The sequence below is a fragment of the Cibotium barometz genome, chromosome 60 (genome assembly GCF_041138505.1).
Source record: "Cibotium barometz isolate CiBa-2024 chromosome 60, ASM4113850v1, whole genome shotgun sequence".
NCBI classification, from domain to species: domain Eukaryota; kingdom Viridiplantae; phylum Streptophyta; class Polypodiopsida; order Cyatheales; family Cibotiaceae; genus Cibotium; species Cibotium barometz.
In genome coordinates, this window is record NC_141105.1 from 26,711,029 (window position 1) to 26,733,079 (window position 22,051).

The 22,051-nt window shown below is 39.1% G+C and overlaps 1 pseudogene; it reads left to right on the plus strand.

Annotated features, from left to right (window-relative positions):
- The first annotated feature begins 2,812 nt into the window (after positions 1-2,812).
- On the plus strand, positions 2,813-10,744 carry LOC147605182 (uncharacterized; annotated as a pseudogene).
- Positions 10,745-22,051: the final 11,307 nt, after the last annotated feature.

Below are 22,051 nucleotides of genomic sequence, written 5' to 3' on the forward strand. Positions count from 1 at the left end.
GGAGAGATCCATGTTCTTTTTTCCTTACATTCTTATATTAGTTTCCTCTAATGGAGTCAAAGTACTCACCTTGTTTCATTTCTTAAGTGACTCATATTCTCTATCAATCTCTATATGTGATAATTATATAAATCTCTTCTATAGTTTCTATGTTTCTACTTTTTAAAATGAGACTTAGATACTATGTAGAAAATACAAAGAAGATGATTGGCATAAAAGTTTATACTTTGCTAGTTTTTATGTTTCTAGTTTTTGAAATGAGTCTTAGATACTATGCAGAAAATACAAAGAACATGATTGGCACAAAAATTTATACTTTAGAGAATAATCATCTTATAGTGATTGTGATACAAAGAATATATCTAAATTTATAATGACTTATTCTATACACATCCTTATTCTAAATTTATAATGACTTATTTTGTATACGTTCTTAAAAACTAATATATTATAATGACACGGCCATTCTTTAAATACTAACAATTTTGTAAAAGGTTATAAGAATGATATAATTTTATTTTTTCAATCATTTTATATAAGTGTTCTTTACTATTTTTTTAATGTTTCACATACTCTCTCTATGCTGAGTTGGACTTTCTTACATGGCCCAAAAGTGACCTCCCATTCCCCTAATGTATGCATACAAAGCCTCTACGCATTAAGAGGCTTCTTATCCACCATAAGAGGCCTCTATAAATAAAGAGACTTTGCACAAGAGGCCTCTATGCACAAGAGGCCTCTATGCATAAGATGCCTATATAGAGGGTTCTTATGCGTAAGAGGACTCTATGCATAAGATGCCTATATAGAGGGTTCTTATGCGTAAGAGGACTCTATGCATAAGAGGCTTCTTATCCACCATAAGAGGCCTCTATAAATAAAGAGACTTTGCACAAGAGGCCTCTATGCATAAGATGCCTATATAGAGGGTTCTTATGCGTAAGAGGACTCTATGCATAAGAGGCTTCTTATGCATAAAAGGCCCCTACACATAAGAGACCTCTATGCAAGCCATTTGCATAGAGGCCTCTATTTAAGCCTATGCATAGATGCAATGCATAGGGAGAAGAGAAATACAACTCCCAAAGGACACTCAAAGGTGCAAAAGTAGCATAGAGCATAGAGCATTAAAAAATACAACTCCCAAAGGACACTCAAAGGTGCAAAAGTAGCATAGAGCATTAAAAAATACATGTAAAAATAAATGAACATTACGTTGATAAGGACACTTAACTTACTCTTATGCTTTCTTCTTTCTTCTTGATGGAGCTTGCATCTATTGACATACAACGACAAAGACCCTACATAGACACAATAAGGCAAAGTATGGTAAATAAGGCCCTATAAGACATAGGTATCTTATGCAAAAAGGATTATTATGCAAAGAGGCCTCTATGTATAAGAGGCCTCTTAGGCCTCTTAGGCCTCTATGCGTAAGAGGCCTCTACGCATAGAGGCCTCTTAGGCCTCTTAGGCCTCTATGCGTAAGAGGCCTCTACGCATAGAGGCCTCTTAGGCCTCTATGCGTAATAGGTCTCTAAGCATAAGAGGCAATGCATAGGCTTCTTGTGCATATAGAGGCCTCTTAGGCCTCTTAGGCCTCTATGCGTAAGAGGCCTCTACGCATAGAGGCCTCTTAGGCCTCTATGCGTAATAGGTCTCTATGCATAAGAGGCAATGCATAGGCTTCTTGTGCATAGAGGCAATGCATAATAGGTCTCTATGCATAAGAGGCAATGCATAGGCTTCTTGTGCATAGAGGCATCTTCCTCTTTGCATAATAAGAGGATTCTCACGTATAGAGTCCTCTTTATGCATTCTCTATGCATAGAAAGGACTCATGCATTATACATATACATGGATGCATATGTATACATGCGGAGAGGCATCTTATGCATGGATGCATAAAGGCCTCTTATTAATAGATTTAAGAGGTGCTACATTAAATGCAAATCTAACTACTTTTCCACATACTTATGCCTACATTACACATGCATAAGATAAGGTATTATTACAATATTTTTACTTGCTATAAGGAGAAGACAAGGGAGAAAAGAAAGGAGCCTATGGAGGTAAGTGAATACTCTACTCTACTTTTCTTCAAGGTTGTTTTCAAATAGGAAATAAAAGATTGCCTGAATAAAATGAAGATTAGGTTCAAAAAGACACTTCTTATGCTTTCTTTGATCTACCTTGCTTGCTCACAAGATTGAAGAGGGGAAGGAAGAGAGAAGAGGGAAAATTAGGTTGAAACTTAGAAACTTCTTATTCTTTCTTGATCAACCTTGCTTGCCTACAAGATTGAAGAGGGGAGAGTAATTAGAGAGGAGGGAAAGAGGAGATCAATGATTGATTAGAGATGAGTCCTTACATGAAAAGAATAAGGTGGAACTTCATTAAGAGAGGGAGTAGTTATACACGATGCACAATGTGTAGCAACGGCATCCAATCCCAATTTGTATGATTATACAATCATGATTAAATCATGGTCCTAATCATGTGTTAGTCACGTCTATAACTGCCTCAATAAATTGCAAAAATAGCCACATTTATAACCAAAAATATAGAAAAAAAATGCAAAAAGCTAAAAAATCTAGAGAGAAAAAAGTTTTATATTCATAAATGTGATTTAGGTGTTGATATTAGCATGATGTGTTTGTAGGCACCACATGACAATAGGTCATCTTCGTCATCGAGAGGAGGAGGAGGTGGGGTAGCTCACCAAAGTGAGGGAATGGTTATGTTAAAAGATATCGTGTCCATGTACGATGCAAAGGTGTGATTGTGTGTCAATGTCAAATTATGATAAGACATGTGGATGAATATGGATGATTTGGACCGCTTCGGCATCGTGATTCTTCAAATGGGTATGCATTTAAATGCCATGATTCTTGTCTAAACAATATTATACTCAACCATTAATGAATTTACTTTGTGCTATATTAGGATGAGGACAAGGAGGGTACCCATCTTAGAGTCTTTCTTTTGATGCCACACTATTCAGTTAAGTGGAGGATTGAAATTTAGACTCCACAAAGAGAATTTAGGTGCTCATTACTTGGTGAGTGATAACCCTGCTCTTATATTTGAGTACTCATACATTGGTGAGTGATAACCCTGATCCTATATTTGAGTGCTCATATATTGGTGAGTTATGACACCCTCCTCTATTGTGATGAGTGATGACCCTCCTATCTTGGTGAGTGATAACCCTCCTCCTATATTTGAGTGCTCATATATTGGTGAGTGATGACCTCCTCCTCTATTGTGAGATGACCTCCTCCTCTATTGTGAGTGCTCATATATTGGTGAGTGATGACCTCCTCCTCTGAGTGATGACCCTCCTATATTTGGGTGCTCATATATTGGTGAGTGATGAACCTCCTCTCATGGAGGAATTATCTCCACCAATGCTCATTAATTTGTGAGTGATAACCCTACTCCTATATTTGAGTGCTCATATATTGGTGAGTGATGACCCCCTCCTCTATTGTGATAAGTGATTACCCTCCTATATTTGGGTGCTCATATATTGGTGAGGGATGAACCTCCTCTCGTTGAGGAATTATCTCCACCAATGCCACATGAGATCATGGAGGATCTTGCTACTATGAAGGTGATGATTGATGACTTCTTTAACCCTCTTATATTTGGGTGCTCATATATTGGTGAGTGATGAACCTCCTCTCATGGAGAGGAATTATCTCCACCACTAATGCCATATGAGATCATGGAGGATCTTACTATGCATGTGATGGTTGACGACTTCTTCGACATTGAGGGGAAGACAATGCCGGTACTTACATGTAATCGTTGTGGCATAGATTATTTGATTGCTCAATGTCCACATAATCTGAGTGCACCCAAGATTATGCCATTGAATTTGGTTGAGGTCACCAATGAGGCACAAGGAACCACACCTGTTGTGCCCTCGAATGTAGTCACACGACGGTCAATGCTTCAAAATCAAAACTACATTCTTGAAGAAAGGGATACCGCATCAATTGCTCGAGCAAAGAAAAAGAAAACGCGGTGGAAGAGATCACTTAATGCCACAAGCTCCAAGCCTAGTTCAAAGACTAATATAGGAACAGGAGACGACCCCGTGTATATGAATGATCCGGAAGATGATTCTGATTCAATAGAAACTATGGGAACCAAAGCCACTACTTTGAGGAACCCACTCGGGAGCTCAACGAAGGAGAATCAAGCGAATACATGAATCAGGGGAAATAAAGGGAAACTCCCCCGGCCCCACAACCAAGTCAGCTAATGCCCTCTCGGCCACCCAGACTGATTGAGACTCTCAAAGACAAGCCACGTGGGCCAAAAACCCTCAAGAAAAAGATTGAAACTTACCCAAACCCAGTTGAGGAGATTGAACAAGTGTAACACTTAAGGGGTTTGGTGGAAGAAACACAAAGAGAACTGGAGCTAACAGACCCTAGAAGAATCAAAATTCCAGACACAGTGTTTCCTACACAAGTTCAGCCTCATAGGAGCCATAAACTATTAGCTATAGCTAGTATCATTCGGGAAAGAAAGTGAGGATAGGACATCAGGAAGTGGGCAAACACCCTTCTTGCTTGAAAGAATGTTTAGTGAGGGAATGCCTGACCCCATCGAAGAGGAAGTGATTCCATCTTCAAAGTCAGGGGTCGATATCTCGAAAAGTACTGTTGAATGTGTCCAAACTAATGGATTTCATGTCCTCTGAAATCAGAACCACGATCATATCCAAGTTATACGGAGATCCTGAGCTATTCTTAGCTCTTCGGGCATTTCTCAATGGAGAACTGAAGGTGGGGTTACCACAATTTGCAAATATGGATAGACCCGACACGCTTCAAGATGAGGAGGAACATTTGGATCTATAGCCCAACCTAGATGAAGACTCGGTCTCGTTGAAATACTTGTTAACAAGTTGGGACAGTACTTTGAAGGTGACGAATCTAATGCAATCCTCCCCATTACTACCAAGGGATTAACTCTAAAGGGAATCCTTGATGGTGGTGCTGGAGTGAGCATTGTGACTAAAAACTGTTGGGAATCTATGGGAAGACATTAGGAAAAGAGGGAACTCGTTTTGGGGCCCTGTAAGAAATTCACGATTTTTTGAATTTTCTTCACCCAAAATCAGCAAAACTATTAAAGCAAGTACATGCAACTATAGATATTCGTCGAAAAACGCAATTTGGTGGTAGCAGGTGATTCAAACATTGCCGGCGCGTCCGGAGCGGTCCAAAACCCCCAAAACGACACCGGAAGCGCTGAAAACGGGCATCCGAAGGCCCGGAAAAGGCCGAAAAGGACCGGCCAGGAAAATTCATTGGGAAAAGCGATTTGGTGTCAGTCTGGCACACATACCTTCATTGTAATGGATTTCTCTAGGCATCCTATGTCATATCAAATGATCTTAGGACACCCCTTCATGAGGGAAGCACAAATGGTGCATGACTGGTCGAAAAACCATGTCTACTTACAATTCCAGGACTCTGTCATTTGAGTTGATCTTGAGAATGGTCACACGCATCCTTTAGGAAGCAAGGTTATCATCGATAATCGATCGGATACCACTATTCACTCAACCCCATTAAAGTATTGCTATACATGCAAAAAAGAAACTGATGGTAGGAAAGATTCTCCTTACATGGATGTCCTACCGGGCATGACTGAGTCGGATAACGTAGATTGGGTACACCTAGCGGCAACCATAGACACCTGGGGAAATAGAGGCACAAGTTGGGTAACGCTTGAGGGGCAAGATATGCCACCATTAGTGCCAGTAAACATGATAAGTGTCATGCACTTGACTCTTGATGGCAAGAAAGTGGCAAACTCCCTTGACATTGACAGTAGCGAAGACTCTGACCAATGCAACTCTGAGTCTCAATCTCAAGAAGAAACTGACTTTGAGCCTGATAGGGGGTATGAATCAAATATTCACCCAAGTGTGGAAGCAATGTGCTCAAGGCCTAGGAGAGTGACCTCTTGCAGTTCATCCGAAAGTCAGGGGGACACAAGTGAAGATCGACCAAGTGAGTTCGAATTTGATAGAAATAAAAATCAAAAACTTTATAAGAAGAAAACGAGACATAAGCGACAATGCTATCGAGCTAATGTACGGACTACAATAAACAAAGAGAGATCCACTACAGAATGGCTTAGTTATGTAGGAGCTATTTATGCTCATCGAAAATTAGCGGATAATTGGGGACAATACCTCCAAAGTGTCATGTGGTGCATTCCACAACCTCATGACATCGCCCAATTAGAAATCGAAGAGAAGCCGAAATTAAGTCGTACTGCGAGAAGGCGCCAAAACCGAGAGTTAGCTCAGCAACAAAAGGATGCAGAATTAAAAGAAAAAAGCATGGCACAACAAGAACCGGTAGACTTACACCCAGCACCCGAGCATTTTAAATCGTTTACCATGGGGGAACGTAAAGTCATCTACACAAAAGCCTAACGAACACCTACCAATGGGAGTAGCGGTGTCTACGATGGCCTGGCGGTAGTTAAGGAGATAGAACTAGCAGATCTAGGTGAGGAGTCTAACCCAGTTTTTATTGCTCAAGACCTCACCAAGACGGAAGAAGCTACACTTAAGAGGCTTCTTAAAGAATTCAAGGACATATTTGCTTGGACATACCATGATATGAAGGGTGTTCCACCCTCTGTGGTGCAACACACAGTTCCAATGATTAGCACTGCTAAACTAGTCCAGCAACATCCCTATCCAATGAATCCTAAGTATGCAAAGATTGTGCAAGAGAGAATTGAAAAGCTTATAAAATGTGGATTCATATACCCTACTGAGCACTCAGAATGGGTTTCTCCAATAGTCATTGTACCAAAGAAGAATGGGAAACTCAGAGTGTGCGTTGATCTCAAAAAGTGCAGCCACCAGAAGGGATCATTACTACTTGCCGTATTCTGAACATGTGCTTGAAAGAGTTGCAGGTAAGGAGACTTATAGCTTTTTAGATGGGTACTCTGGATATAATCAAATCACAATTGCAGTAGAGGACCAAGCTAAAATAGCTTTTATAACGGAGTTTGGAGTGTTTGCCTTTCGCGTCATGGCCTTTGGCTTGACCAATGCACCTGCAACATTCCAACGATTGATAAACACAGCCTTTAAGGAATATCTAAGGGACTTTTGTGAAGCTTTCTTAGATGATCTTTGTGTTCATTCCTCTTGGGACGAGCACTTGATGTGTTTACAAAAAATATTCGAAAGGTGTAGATTATATTGCATCTCATTGAATCCTTTCAAATGCCAATTCTGGGTTAAACACGGGGTTATTCTAGGGCACATAGTGTCCAAAAATGAGATTTCCACTGACGATGACAGTAAAATCAAGGTCATCTTGGAATTTCCCCCACCCACCAACTATAAGGGAGTCCAACGCTTTATGGGCCATGTTGGTTATTATCGAAGGTTTATTTTATTCTTCACTAAGATAGCTCGGCCATTGTACAAGCTTCTCACATCGAGTTTATTTGGATCGAAGATTGTGACCGTGCCTATGAGCTATTAAAGAAGGCCTTGGTGGCGAGTGCTCCAATCTTGAGAATGCCTAACTGGGATTTAATCTTCTTTGTGCATATTGATGCATCAAACTTTTCTATTGGGTGTGTACTAACTCAACTTGGAGAACATAAACTAGACTACCCCATTAGCTTTGCCAGTCACGCCAGTTGAATGATGCTGAAATGAACTACACCACTACGGAGCGAGAAGGGTTGGCAATGATATATGCAGTAAAGAAATTTTGTTATTACCTTCTTGCCACCAAGTTTGTTTTCTATGTGGATCATCAAGCATTGTTGTATCTGGTAAACAAACCATGCTCCACAAGAAGAATCACACGATGGCTATTGATTCTTCTTGAGTTTGATTTCACTGTTGTTGTGAGACCTGGCAAAAAACATGTCATGGCTGATCATTTGTCTCGCATACCTAATGGTGAAGCCCCTACAGGAGTTGATGACTTACCTGACACTTCCTTGTTCATGGTGGAGACAATGCCTGTGAATGGAGTGAGAAGATTGTTAACTTTTTGGTTAATGGCTTCCCACCTAAAAAGCTTCGTAAAGATCTAGCTTGAAAGCTGATCAAGGAATGCGAACCCTATTGCTTGATGGCCAAGACTCTTTATAAAAGAGGAAAGGATGAAGTTCTTAGACGTTATGCCCGAGAGGATGAGTATCTATATATTTTGCAAGAGGCACATATGGGCGTAGCCGGTGGTCACTTCTTAGGAGACTTAACTGTGCGAAAGATCTTACAATCAGGGTATTGGTGGCCCACTATGTTCCAAGATGCATCACTTTTTGTGAAGGGTTGCAATGAATGCCAATGCTACAAGAAACCCCAGTGGAAAGATCATATGCCCCTACATCCAATTAGAGTAAATCAACCATTTGAAAAGTGGGGTTTAGACTTTGCAGGTCCAATTAGCCCAGTGGCCCGCAGCACACAATCGCGCTATATTATTGTGGCCCCACTGACTATGTGACCAAATGGGCTTAAGCGAAAGCGACACATAAGGCAGATGCGAGGACAACACCCAAGTTCCTCTTTGAAAATATAATCACATGCTTCGGTTGTCCTTTTGAACTTGTGAGCGACAATGGTACCCATTTTATAAATGAAGTGATTAAGGAGCTCACAACAAATTTCATGATATCCCATTATAAATCTACTCCTTATTATCCGCCGCAAGCACGAATGGCCAAGTCGAGAGTACCAACAAGACCTTAATTTCAGTTCTGACAAAGACTGTTGAGGCTCATCGCACGGATTGGGATCTAAAGCTTACGTCAGCTTTATGGGCCTATCGTACTGCATACAAAGTGGCTATTAATTGCACACCATTCAAGATGGTATATGGCCAAGAAGAAGTCATGCCGTGGGAATTTGTCATTCCTAGTCTTCGTGTTGCTACTCAAGAGGGTTGGGATGGTAATCCCTTAGTAGAGCGTTTGTATATCCTTGAGCGGCTAAATGAAGAAAGACAATTGGCTGTGTACAATGCCCTTGTGTGGAGAAGGATAGAAGGAAAAAATGATTTGATCGCCACCTGAAAGTCAAGGACATCAAGGTTGGGGATAAAGTCCTATTGTATGGAGTGCGTAACAAAAAGAAGAAGCTCAAATATGCTGGTAAGGGACCGTATAGAGCATGTGAAATTACCCCGCAAGGTACCATCCGAGTGGAGACTCTCGATGGAGTTGAAACTATTGGATTCCTCAATGGGAGTAAATTCAAAAGATACGATGACCCCTTGAGCCAAGAGGAGTTACATGCAATCCATCAGAAAAAGGCAGCCAAAGAACAAGCTGAGCTCGAGAAGATACAAGCATGAGTTGAAGCCAAAGAACGTCAACAGCATGGTGTTAGGCGCCAACAAGAAGCCAACTTGGGAATTACGCAAGCATTTTTTGAGGAGGCAGAGGAGGATTCACTAGAATCTGACCCGCCTCTAAGATACCCAATTGAGCTACTACAGAGAGGTGCTGTATAATGCATTATTGGATACCGGAGCTCAACACAATTTGCTATCATATGGAGTATGGTGTCAACTTGGAAAACCACCTTTATCCAAGAGTGCAGTCCAAGTTAAGGGTATCAATAAAAAGAAAACCCCTGTCTCAGGAATTCTGCACACTCCTGTTGCCTATGACAAGGGGACCGTAATTCAAAGCTTTTTGGTTATGCCTACTGGTACCATGGAGGGGACCATAAACTTATGGCACAAATGGATGTTAGCCACAAAGTGCAATATTGATTGGGCAACCAGGCGAGTTACAACGCAAGAACCAGCTCTCAGAGCGCTCAAAATCCCGCACCTAAGCCATCAACTCGGGACAAAATACTAAATAACGAGAAATCACAAAGTCAAGTGGCCAAACCATCTTTGATTGTTTTCCACCCCTCAAACGATTCAATGCCAAGAATGGAAATAGGCCGTGTGGTCTCCAAGGCTCCGTTTACTATACCAAAGAGTACATACAAATGGGTCCCAAAAGATTCGTTTAACGGCTACCTCCACTACTCAATCTCGTTCAGATAAGAAGCCTCGTAGTAGGAAAGTAGCTACCCGCCTAAGAAAAGGCAATGTGACATCACGTTGGATTCCCAAAAAATTATTAGCAGCCCAACGATATTACGAAGGGAATGACCAAATTTGGGTCCCTAAACATAAGTTGAATCCCTCTACATCCCCTGTAAAACCTTGCAAACCAAACGTTGCCACCTCAACGACAATTCAAGACCGTGGTAAGGGAAAGGTAACAGAGTGCTCCACACCACTTCTTCCAGAGCTAGTTTGGATTCCCAAACGATATCGATCGATACCACCTAGCTCAGGAAGGGGGGAGCCACATGAAGCTTCTAGCTCCTCATGCCAGGTACCCGTTGATATGGAGGTTTCTGTACAGTCCTACACCTACCCTTGTCAATACCCACCAAGTAACCAATGAGTCTACATCTCCCCTGGTAATAGTATCGTCAGAAACCATTTCCTCCGTTCATTCATGGGAGCGTACACTACCATCTCTGCAATTTGATGTAGCCACAAGGGTCATAAAAAGCTATCTGACCACATCACCACCTCTGACCCACCGCTGGACAAATTGGTTCCAAGAGGCTACAACATCATTGCAAAAAATATTATATACCCAAGGAAGGGGAGAGCATGTACTCACGCTCGATATTCTATTACTTCCTCCCTAACCTTTTTCCGTGACCATATGTAATTCCTAAATTTGAGGGGATGTATATGTATAGCTTCATACACAAAAAAAGAAAAGAAAAACAAAAAATAGTAAAAAGAGCAAGAGCACATTAAGAGGAGAAATATCCGCATACAATTAGGAACTAGATTGACCTGTCATAAACCTACTGATGCTATATCTGTGTTTGCAGATATGGCAAATGCACGAGCATCACACACTTCATCCACTCCCACTTTTGGTGAGAGGTATCATCTGTACCTTTCTCAGATTATTCACATGTGCTTTCCTGTAATTAAAACCGAATTCGATCATATAGATGTACTAGCCAGAGAGGAAAATGTTGAGGAATTAGAATGGTTAATTCGCCTATTGACCATGACTGACCCCTACTCCGTAGAGAGGACATATCCCCGATAGCCCAAGACTTTCCTTTCCCACAAGATGACTATCCTCACATGGTTACATTCTTAATGAGTTTATGTGGATGGGAAAACAAAGAAGATATATTTGACGACGATGAATGGACGGATGAAACTCATGGCACTACCGAGGCGGACTTTATTTATTTGGATGATGCAGATAGAGGCTTAGCCTTAGGGCTAGAGCCAGGACTCTACAACATCCTCTTACCTTGACCTCAGTATTAGTGTGGTGATTGGTAGGTAGGTTAATGTTTTCAAGTTGTTTTTAGTTTTGTGTGCTTAACGAATCCTTATTTTTTCCACTCATGTGCCTCTCGAGGTATAGTACGTGTTAGTTGGTTGTACATGTTGAAAAGTTTCAGGTGGGTTCGCTTTCAAGTCCTGAGACTGCGCCAACGTTCATACATAAATATGTACATCAAATTGCAGCCATTTCTCATCGAATCAAGGAGATCTCCAATTTACAGGTGTAATTCTTCCATGCCCACTCTCTTTCGTTTTTACTGTTCAACTAATTGCATGAACTATAATGCATGACCACATGGACTTTGTCAAAGCACTACTTAGTTTTCGAAGTTGCCTAATGTGTTAGTGTACATCATTAATGAGATTAACCTTATTGGATATATTCTTGAGAATGCATGAAGTCTTTAGTTAACCCTGGAGTATGGTTGTCTTAGGTCTAGGGTCAAACCATCTTAATGTTTGACACCTGGCCATGTGTTTGTTGACCTCTAAGACATAGCTTTTACCCCTTTGTCAAAAGAATATAAGAATACATTATAGTTCAGGAGCAAAAATAAAAAGAAAAAGCACAAAAAAAAACCTACAAAAAAATGACAATGTAAGTCTATTATGTGCTTTAATGTTGGCCTATCACCCTATTGACACTTGGTAGGCAAGGAGTATTCTACTCCAGACTCTGATGCCCTGGTTGGTAGGGGGTAGCCTTGCCTAACGTGAACTAATAGTGGAGAATGCCTTGTGTTAAACATGGCACCAGGATCGATGTTAGTTTTGCCTTGGGGAGGTCGCCATTGTGTGTAAAAATTGTAATGTGCATAAAGAAATAAAGGCAAAAGGCTCTTGTAACTCTGATGTTTCTTGTGTCCCTAGGCTCGTAGTATTAGCTTGTTCTTAGAGTAGACACATTGTGGTCATCTGTTTATTTATTAAGCTTGGTAATTTTCCTTGACTTAGGACAATTATAGACCTTGATTAACATTCGACACCTTGCTAACTCTTAAATTACTTCCAATAATTTTAAACTCCTGTTAATTTGCTACGCTAGCTAATTCATGTGACCCCTTAAACTAAATTCTCATGGCAACATCCATTGTGGTCTAACATGTTTGATTTTATTACACTCTATATCTTTTGAATTCCAGCATACTTTCACTCTACTTCCCTATTTTGCAGGTGGTCTCCCACAACAAACCCTATCGATCTTACCATACCATAGCTTCCGAGGAGGGAATCTACATCAGGAAAGGGGGTATGTTAACCTATGACGGACATTGAGACGTACTACTTTTTACGTCATGTAATTAATTTAAGTATTCTGAGGAGTCATGGGCCGGGCTTGTCGGCGCCACATGTAAAGGATAAAGGGATTGGGTGATCGTCGATGAGAGGCGCACCTCGAATGTCATTAGGATAAGGGTTAGGATCGGCCGACCATGTGTGGACGCCCATGTGTGAACGGTTAGGTCACCTATAAGAGTCAAATGTAACCCTAAAACCTCTCATTCTCAATGTGTTGAATACAAGGAGTGCTTTTGCCTTATCTTCTCCATCCCATTCTCTTGCGCGTGCGCGCGCGCGCGTGCGTGTGTGAGAGAGAGAGAGAGAGAGAGAGAGAGAGAGAGAGAGAGAGAGAGTGATCGAGCACTGCATGGCGGCACTGCGGTGTGAGAATCCTTCACGACGGTGGTCTGAGCGGTGAGTGACACACCTTTGCTCCCTGTTGAGCTTGCTAGTTTTTGGTTGTATGCTTATAGCCATTCGTGGTGCGCTTACGGTGCCCGGCAAGTCCCCAGCTCCGACTCGTGCGGTAAAAGCGCACACCTAGTCATGTGGTCAAATTATGTAGATTGAAAAAAGTAGATCACTATCCACTTCTTACCTTTTTTGATGTAATGCTAGTGGAGGGGACTTTGATGTAATGCTAGTGGAGGGGATGCGTTTCAAAGATAGATACAGTAGTGATGTTGCACGCTATGCAAATACAAGGAAAGGTAAGGGGAAGGGTTCTGGTAACCCCAATGATTTTTGAAATAACAAAAAATGTTTCCACTGCAACAAGCATGGTCATGTGGTCAAATTATGTAGACTGAAGGAAGTAGATCACTATCTGCCTCTTACCTTTTGAGGACTTTAATGTAATGCTGGTGGAGGAGGGGATGCATTTCAAAGCTAGATATGGTAGTGATGTTGCATTCTATGGAAATACAAGGAAAGGTAAGGGAAGGGTTCTGGTAACCCCAATGCTTTTCGAGAGTATAAAAAATCTAAGGTAAAATGTTTCTAATGTGACAAGCCTGGTCATGTGGTTAAATTATGTAGATTGAAGGAAGTATATGAGAATAACACTTTGAAGCATTGGAAAAAGGAGCTTGGGAATAATGCTGAAGGAGGATTGGAGTTATTTGTGGCAATAGAAGAAATCTATGTAAAGGAAGAACACTCCTCAAGCATCTTATGGTTCATAGATCATTGACAATGGACCATCTCAATATATGACCTTTTAAAAGGGATGGTATTCCTCCCTCACGCCTGTGTTGGACTCCATCCTGGTAGCAGTCAGCAATGATCCCAAATGACTAGCCATAGGTTCAGGTACCATTTCTTTTGTTTTTAACAATGGTGATGCTAAGAAGTTATCTGGTGCAACCACCCACCATAGCTGATCATGACTTAAAGGTTCTCTTCAATAAGGCTCGTGCAAGTGACATTATCATTGGGAAAGGAATCCAACATAATAACTTGTATCACCTATCAGCTTTTATAGCTTGAGCCGATGTTGGGATAGGAAAGCACTATGGCATGAGAGATTTGGGCACGAAATGTCAGATGTGTGTAAAGCTTGTATGGTGAGCAAGCAGCTTCGGCATGCATTTCCACAAGAAAGAAAAAATTGTATAAAGGCTCCTCTAGAGCTTGTACATGCTAATCTTTGTAGTAACCCCACTGTGTTAAATGATTCTTCCTATTTCTTGTTATTGATCAATGACTTTAGTAGGTGTGTGGGTGTATTTTCTTCAGGATAGGGCTGAAGCTTTTAGAAAATTCAAAATATAGTATAGCATGGTAGAAAATGGGACATGAAAGAGGCTGAAGAAGTTTAGAACAAATTGAGGAAGATAATTCACATCAAGTGAGTTTAATGTCTACTACAAGGAGCATAAGATCAAGAGAGATTTGTCGGTTTTTCATTCTTCTGTAACAAATGGTGTTATAGAGAGAAATAATATAATTAAATAGTTGTGGAGATGGAGTGGGAAAAGGATTATAGAATTATTTTTTGGGCCGAGGTAGTTAACACTACAAGACATATCCTCTTAAAGAAGAATTACATATAGGGAAATGGATATAAAGTCAACATTTTTTAATGGCCATCTGAAGGAGGAGGTTTATGTGGCACATCCACCCGGATTTGAGATACACAATTTAGAAAACAAAGTGTATAAACTCCCAAAGGCATTGTATAGGATGAAAATAGGTCCCTCCTTGGGCATGGTACGAGCATATAGATGCTCCCAAAGGCATTGTATGGGCTGAAAATAGGCCCCTCCTTGGGCATGGTATGGGCATATATATATATGTTTTTTTAATAAGTATTGGTCTTTCAAAAAGCCTATAAAATGCAAATTTACATATTTTCTCTAAGCAAGACACATACATGATCATTTTCCTATATGTAGATAACCTCATTATTATGATGGGGAAACATGAAGAGAAGATCTGGCACACGAGACGTTAAGTTTAGAGTTTGATATGATCTGGCACACAGGAGAATATTTGGCACACATAGGAGATGTTAAGTTCAGAGTTGATATGGTAGACCTTGGGCTTTTGCATTTTTGTTTGCGAATTGAGGTCTTGCAAGAGACAAATAGAAATTTCATTTCCCAATAAAAGTATGTAGGAGAAATTCTGAAGGCAATTTGCTCTATGCTCCACCCTTGTGGTGTTTCTGCGGGTGATGGATGTGCTTTATTATGTAAAGCCCCCTTTATAAGGAGTAGCCATTGTGGTGAGCACCCACCAGTAGTTCCCAGTTTAGACATTGGTGTGGAGAGATGGTTAGGAGATGGCTTGTCTGTAGAGTTGGAATGCATGCTTGTGTGAGCTATGTGATTGCATTAGTGAGTGCTAGTAGACAAGAATGTGAGGACACACTGTTATTGGGTTATGAGATGTAATTGAGGGCCTAGATGGTCTTGGGAATTGTTTGAGACTTTGTTATATTCTAATATGGTCCGAGTCTCTTAATTAACCTCCTAGCTTTTCCCTTTCAAATTTCATCAAATTTGATGGATTTAAGCTCTTTTTACATATTTCACTTAGGAAATTCCATATATCTACATGTAGACTTTGGATTTTAGAATTATTTTTATACACGCCTAGATTAATTAGGGCTTAAAGAGTGTGTCACTGCGTTTTCACCAATTTTTATTCAATTTATAAGTCTTTTTTAAACTTTGAGACTTAGTTTATATGTTCTTGTTTAACCATTATGTTTTAAAGCTAATCACATCTTTAAGGTTCTTTTTTATAGGGTCATGAAGTATTTCTTAAAATTTTTTGAGTTTCCCTCCTTTGTAGAGGAGAAATTTGAATCTCTGTGTATGGCCTTCGATTTGTGTAGTTTGCCTTTATTTTTTTGCTCATCTCTTCCTCTCCCTACATTCCCACATTAATGGCATTGATCTTCTCAATCATGAGACCATTTTCAAAACATGATTGAGATTGATGATAAAGGGTGTGTTGATTTTTTGGTGCCATATGGTTGGAACTAAAAACTCAGCTTTTCCTTCATTAATCTTTCATTTTAGAGATATCCACTATGTTATGACGTTAAAGCGAAAGCTATGGAGGTTTGGTTTTTCTTATGATTTGATATCTTATTATAGTTTACTAATATATTTTTCTTTTCAATGAAAGTTTAATGTAATCATGCAATATTTATGTTTAATATTATACTCTACTAAGATAATTTAATATTACATATAAGGTTATATTGAATTTCTTAAAATATTTTATTATTAAGCTTGATATTATTCTTTAATTGATGTGCTTAACATTATGATTTAATATGTTGTTATTACTAATGTTATGGTTTAATAATTTGTTAAGTTAACTTTTATTAAGTTTTAGCATTATATTTTCTAGTGGTTTAAGTGTTAAATAATGAGGCAATTCAATGGTTAAGTTTCTTTATGTACTATTATAAGTTCTATGGTTAATTGTCTGTATGTTTTTTACATACGATGTAGGAAGAAATTGAAAAATAGATATACACTTTTAATTAGATGTTGAGTATGCACCTTTACATAAGAGGAAAAAAGCAAGTATGGTGCAATTAACAGTGATGCAACAATAAAGAGATGTAGGTAAAAAACATGTTAATCTTTAGGTAGAGGGATTAGTATATCCACTTGATCTAACTTGCATTATATGTTAAACAAGATTTGTTTTATACGCGAATAATGTTCGTTTTATATGTTTGCCCTCTTTATATGGGCATATTATATGGTGACACATCACGTATTTTGGGTTATACATTTAGGTCCTTACATTTCGATCGATAAGTTTATCGATCGAAATAAATCACTATAAAAGTAGTACATCATTCCCAATGTACTGTGTACACGACTTTCAATATCTGAAGGTAAAAAAAGAGGCATTTCCTTCCAAGGTAGTGCTTCTAAAATTGAAAAATTAAAAATATTTCTAATATATTAAGTAAAAGAACCTTAGATATAGGTTTAGATATATGTGTACCTATGTTCGAAGTTTACTTCACACTTGTACATACATTTTAGAAAACAAAAATTAGTTTTGTCTTTGATTGTGTTCAAAGCTTGCTTCACAAAAATTAGTTTTGTCTTTGATTGTGTTCAAAGCTTGCTTCACACTTGAAAGATAAAATCTTAGGAATAGGATTTATCTTTTATTGCATTCGAAGCTTGCTTCACACTTAGAAGATAAAAGTTTGGGTTTAGGCTTTATCTTTTATTACGTTCAAAGCTTGAAAGATAATGCAAAATATAGGTAGCAGGTTTTATCCTTTATTGTGTTCGAAGCTTGCTTCACACTTTAAAGAGATTTTAGAGTTTACGATTTATCTTTTTTGTGTTTGAAGCTTGCTTCACACTCTAAAGATAAATATCAATGAGAACATTTTATTCTATTCTTTGCATGAAGTGGGATGATTCAATATTGCATGCCCATGAATACAAGAGTCATTAATTAGGAGCATGGGAGTTATTATCACAAGGGACCCATGGTAACCTAGAGTAGCCCATGTCTTATCATCACCCTCTTCGGGTTTTAGTGATGGTGAGAATGCGAAAAGACTTTGGGCCCATGGGTAGATCAGTAAGTCGTCTCAAGTGCATTGTTAATCTTTCCTCCGAGCACTCTTACATTCATGGACATGCATGTGTTGCAACCTCTTTTAATGTTCAATTAGGATATTGCTCATATCTAATATTCTTTCACACATGTTTTCTAGATCAATTGGCTAAAATAGTGCATGGTCCATAATGGGATTATGTTGATGAGGTAAGACAAGGAAAAACATCATCTTGTGGTTATGATTATGCATTTCATGGTAGCGCTACTAGAATCAAAGAACATTTATTTGGCATTGGTAATAATGTTAAACATTACATGGTACCCCCTGCTAACTTACATACTAAACTACATAAGTATGTAGCAAAGCTTAAGGTCAAAGGGGATGTAAATATAAAAAGGAAATTAGGCTTTGCAGTATGACCAATGGAAACAGTCAAAGAAGATAATGCACATGTGTCTACAAGTGAATGTATGACATCTTGTGGTCCGACACATGAATTAATAGCACATGCTGGTCAATCCAATACTTGTCCATACATAAGTACTCTGTCTGTATCATGTACATCTACTAGTACTCTGTCTATATACTCCATCCATAAACTTGTTGTTGCTAAAGGATATTGGAAGAATGCCTTTTATTCAACCCACTTTGTTAGATGCAAACCATGTGGTGAAGTTTATCAGAGAGCACCAATTTTCACATGCTTTGTTTCATTCAAAGTCACCTAATAAGGGGTTGCAAATCTTTTGTGCCACTAGATTTTCTACAACATATTATATATTGCAAAGGTTGTTATTAGTTCTCCTAGCATTGAATGAGACAGTGGCAGATAGGAGGTGGGATCTTTGGATAGCCAAGAATTCAAAACACATTGATGCTACAACTAGGTGCCAAAATTCAATACTCTCTAACATTTTGGCAAAATGTCGGTAAAATTGTCAACATTACTAAGCCTCTTGTAGAACTTCTCACACGATTGTGGACACTGAGAAGTTTGTCATTGGTAAAGTGTACTGGTTAATGTCTCAAGCTATACGGTATATAAAAGAATTTAACCAATTCACTGTTAGGGAGAAGGCACAAATGGCAGCCCAAGCTAATGAAAGATGGCTTCAATTGCATACATCTTTGCATGGGGCTTATTTTTCCTTGGAGTCTTGCTTTCAAACCCATTCTCAGTCAGCAAACAATGAAGTGAGTGGTAATATTAAAATAGTATGTGGTCAACTATTGCTGTGGGTGATCATGGGAAAGAAGCCTTCCACTAATATGTGAAGTTTGCTAATAGAATTGGTAGCTTTGGGGATCCATGGCACTTGGATTCAATTAAGAAATTGAGTGCTCCAATGTGGTGGAAAGAGTATGGTAGTGAAACAATTGGGCGCTGTGGCGTCGTGTAGCCATATGTGTGCTTTCAAGCCTCGTCAGAAAGTTGTGAAAGAAATTGGTCAGCATTCGATTTCATTCACACCAAATGACAAAATCGATTAAAGGCATCGCGTGTAGCCGACTTGGTATACGTATTTTGAAATATAAGAATGTTACATATACCTCAAAATATAGCTACTCGCACTGCACAATCTTGTATGCCATTGCCTTTGACTACTGATGCAATTGCAGAAGAGAGATGTAGTGAAGATAAGGATGAATGGGAAGTGCCAGTTCTAGTAGAAGAATAATTTACTTGTACTCATCAACTTGAAATAATCAATCACTAACATGTAATGTAACTTGAAATACAACATCGAATTTTTATGAGTATATATTTTTGAAAACATAGCTTTCCATTATAGCTTTAAATCATCTTTTTCAACTAAATATTTTTTAGTCTACAAAAAATATCTAAAAAAGAGTTTGTGTCACTAAAATAAGTCTTCTGTCTCCTCCTGGGTGATGTCTCCACTAGCACCTTGTAACTACCACTAGCCCATCACCAACACTTGCTGGGCTTCCAAGTAGATCATCAATGTTGAATAGCTCAACTGACACATTGCTCGGACTTTGATAACGTGCAATTACTGCATGGAGCTTTTGGTTCTCTGCACGCAATGATGTAACCTCTGCTTAAAGTCGAGCAATCCTCTCAATCACACTCTCTGTTATTCCTACCATATGCAGATCATTGTGTAGGAGATCCTTATCATGCATGTACTCAAGGGTTTCCAAGAGGCTATTAATGATTTGCAAGATGTGACTTCTAAATGTCCCTGTTGTGTCTACATTCTCTGGCACACGTCTTGGAAGTCCCTTGGCATAGGTCTTGATGATCCATCAGTTCGAAGTTGGCTCATCCATCTTTCTAGATGTCCACCATTTCAAAACTGAGATGATTGCTGGTATGTTCTCTAACTGCACTACTCCCTTTGTAGAAATGATACCATGATGAGTGATATGCACTCGAGTGGCCTCATGCATTGCCATCATCTCTAGTGACATGAATGATTCCCACCCCCCACGAGTGATGCACTTTGTAGCATAGCAATTATTTGGGAAGACTGGGTCATGCACTTTGATCTTGCACACAAAGTCGAATGCACCTTCACCCAATCTGGCAACTAGCAAGAACTCTAGGCACAAACTATCCGGGAACCGTAGAGCTGGTGCATTGGCTATATGGCAATGACCTGTGCAGTAAGACGACCAACCTCTTGCTCTTCTTCAACTATGGCTTTAGCTTTGCCTTTGCCTTTGCCTTTGCCTTTGTAGATATTGTATAAATTTGTGACTAATGCTAATCGGTTAGCAAAACCCTCAACATTTGTCTTCTCCGTGGGCATATTCTTTGTGACCAAAGCATGCATACACTCTACGTGGATCTTGCTAATGTTAGCAAGTCAACTTGGTCAACAACTTGCTAAAGTTGGCCCAAAGCATGCATACACTCTACGTGGATCTTGCTAATGTTAGCAAGTCAACTTGGTTGTCAAAAATTACCCAGGTCTCTTGAAGAGCTATGAACACCCTCCTGCTAACTTCACCTACCATGCTTGTAAAAAGCTCCTTCCTCTTTGGATCAAAACATGATCTGAGCTCATCTTTAGGCATGCCTATTAAATACATGCAAATAGTCTTTGAAAGGAGTTTTCGTTGAGTCCTGTAAATTGACTCGGCCATGATCTACAAATTGTAAAAGATTTAAATTAATCACATGATAAATTTCAAACATTAATTTCATCACATGATTTTTTTTCAAGCAACATTCTATGTAATTTTATCACACAATTTAAAAATTATAGATGACATACGATTGATCACATCACACAATGTATGACCTGTGAACCTATACTATAGGTCAACACACCTAATCTTAAAGTGGACATACCTAACCTTATAGTGGGCATACCTAACATTATAGTGGACACGATAAGGGATCCTATATTGTGAACTTAAAGTGGACACAACTGGTCGATAAAGACCAGAGTGGACACAATAAGTTGCTTCGTGTGAGGAAAATTTAAAGTGGGTACAACTGGTCAATAAAGACCAGAGTGGACACAGTAATTGGCTTCATGCGAAGATAACTTAAAGTGGACACAACTGGTCAGTAAGACCAGAGTGGACACATTAAGTGGCTTTTGTGTGAGGAAAACTTAAATGGACACAACTGGTTGGTAAAGACCAACGTGGACACAATAAGTGGCTTTCTTTGATGATAACTTAAAGTGGAGACAATTGGTCTCGCTAAAGACCAGAGTGGACACTGGTTTCGTGCAAATTGAGCTTAAAGTAAATACAACTGGTCAATAAAGACCATAGTGGACACAATAAGCTTAAACAACTATTAGTGTTTAACTAGAGTGGTCACAACTACCCCATGCAGGTGCTAAAGTGAACACAACTAGCTTTTTTATTTTAAAAAAACATTTAAAAAAAGCATCACAAATATTACCTGTTAATCACCCTAAACCTGCAACTCACTTTCTAATCACTCTCTCACTCTCTCTCTAATCACTCTCTCACTCTCTCTCTAATCACTCTCTCACTCTCTCACAAAGCTTTCGAAACGATAATCAATCAAATAAGCTTTTGGATGCTTATGAAGCCAGTTTTTTTATTGATAATATATCAATCGATAAAATTATCGCTTGACATTAGTTTCGATCGATAATATATTGATCAATAAACTTATCGATCGATATATTATCAAAAAACTCATCGCGACAATCGACAATGTTATTAATCGATAATTTTATCGAGATCGAAAAAAATAAAAAAAATGAGAAAATGATGAATAACCCGTGTTATTCATACTAAATCCATTATACAAACCGTATAATGCTACGTAGCACTTGATCCTCTT